This window comes from Otolemur garnettii, unplaced genomic scaffold (assembly GCF_000181295.1).
Source record: "Otolemur garnettii isolate 467f Iridium unplaced genomic scaffold, OtoGar3 scaffold00092, whole genome shotgun sequence".
Lineage (NCBI taxonomy): Eukaryota > Metazoa > Chordata > Mammalia > Primates > Galagidae > Otolemur > Otolemur garnettii.
In genome coordinates this window covers 7,821,167-7,823,516 of record NW_003852487.1, presented here as the reverse complement: position 1 = coordinate 7,823,516, position 2,350 = coordinate 7,821,167, and positions in this window count along the sequence as shown.

The following is a 2,350-nucleotide window of genomic DNA, read 5'->3' as shown; positions in this document are numbered from 1 at the left end:
TTTGCTGATTTAAACTTCTTTAACCTTATTTCCTGTTTTTAAGACATGAACCGGTTTAAGGAGTAGAAACCTAGCAAAAGTGCAGGAATGTGGCAGAATGATCACCCAGTTGGGGTAAGGACCTCATCTTCTCTGCAAGCCAGCAAGGGTACACGTTCCATTCACTCGCAGAGAAACAGTCCAGAGCTCTTTTTCTGCCAGACACCCATCCATACTGTTGCCAAGGACCTATGTTTTCACTATTAACTCTCACACACTGTTTTGCTTAGAGCAGTGGTTCTTAAACTAGAGGGTGTCTCAGAATAACCTAGAAGGTGTCTTTGTTCAGCATGTCTCCGGTGAGGCCCAAGGTGCTGCTGGTCTGGGGATCACAAGAATTGAGAATCCCTGGTAGAATAACTTTCTAGTGCCCAGCTCCCCTCTTGCTTTAAAACTTTTATTAAATTATACTTATTTTTTTTGGGACAGAGCCTCAAGCTGTTGCCCTGGGTAGAGTGAGGTAGCATCACAGCTCACAGCAACCTCCAACTCCTGGGCTCAAGTGATTCTCCTGCCTCCGCCTCCCAAGTAGCTGTGACTACAGGCGCCCGCCACAACACCTGCTGGGTTTTTTTGGTTTCAGCCGTCATTGTTTGGTGGGCCTGGGCTGGATTTGAACCCACCAGCTCAGGTGTATGTGGCTGGCGCCTTAGCCACTTGAGCCACAGGCACCAAGCTAAATTATACTTCTTCAAGTTTCTTCCTTTTTATTAAAATAAACATGAGAAAGAACTAAGATCCTCCCATCTTTAAACTCCTCTAGCGTAAAGACTGATTTTTCCACCAGTATAGTGAAAAGAACATAGGTTTTGTAATTAGATGAATTCTGGATTAAAAGCTTGACTCTATCACTTATTAGCTCTATGACTTTGGATAATTTTTGAGCCACTGGGAGCCTCAGTTTTCTGGTCTGTAAAACGGTACTAGTGCTTTTCATATCTTAGGAGTTGTAGGAGGGTTGAATGAAATAATACATGTAACCTCTGAGTGCAGTGCCATGCCATAATGGACTTAGTTAATGCTTATTAAACATTTATCGTGTATTGGGCACTCTTTTAAGGTCTTTACATATATGAACTTACCTAATTGTCACAAAGCTAAACTGCACAGCCTATGAAGGTTGCATTATTATCTCCATTTTATAGATGAGGAAACTACGTAACAGAGAAGTCACTTGCTCAAGAACAAACAACTGGCAGAATTGAAATTTGAATTCTGTGGTCTGAATCTAGAATGCCCATCCTAAACCATCATTCTTTGCTGCATTAACAATATAAGTTTAGTCTCAGCACCCGTCGTAACTCAGTGAGTAGGGCGCTGGCCACATGCTCCGAGGCCAGCGGGTTTGAGCCTGGCCTGGGTCTGCTAAACAGCAATGACAACTGCAACCAAAAAACAATCAGGTGTTGTGGCGGACACCTGTAGTCCCAGCTACTTGAGAAGCTTAGGCAGGAGAATCGCTTAAGCCCAAGAGTTTGAGGTTGCTGTGAGCTGTGATGCCACAGCACTCTACGGAGGGTGATATAGTGAGACTCTGTCTCAACAAACAAACAAACAAACAAAACAATAGAAGTTTAGCATTCCATCTTGCTAAGATGCAGTTACTCTACAGTGACAAATACAAAGGGTTTCATGACACAGATAGATAAATACTACATGTTCTCACTCATATGTGAAAGTTAAACAAAAGAGTAGAATTGTGGTTATTAGAGGCAGGGACGTGCTGGGGAGGGGAGGATAGGAAGGGGTTGGTTAATGGATGTAAAATTACAGCTGGATAAAAGGACTAATTTCTAGGGTTCTGTAGCACTAGAGGGTGAACGTAGTTAACAGTCATTTATTGTATATGTTCAAAAAGCTAGAAGAGAGGATTTTGAATCCAACACAAAGAAATGATAAATGTTTGAGGTGACAGATATACTGATTACCCTGATTGTATATGTGTACTGAAGCATTACTCTGTAAATATGTACACTAAGTGTCAACTAAAAATAAAAGATACGCAAGAACGCTTTGAGATCTTTAAAGCACCAGGTAAATGTGTGGTGTTTATCGCTGATTATTATGAGTACTGCTGTCATATTAAATATTTGAACAACTCTTCATAAAATAAAGTACCTTTGGCTTGGGAAAAAAAGGAGTGAACGAGAGACCCATGAAGCAGTGGTTACCCGTGAGTGAGATGTCGCCTGTGTTCTGAGCGGTGCCTGACTGCAGTGAGGTGAAGTGCGTGCATACGCTCCAGCACCTGTGTGTGCAGTGTTGTGCAGACTGCAGATACAGATAATAAGCTGGTATCTGCTTTTACTCC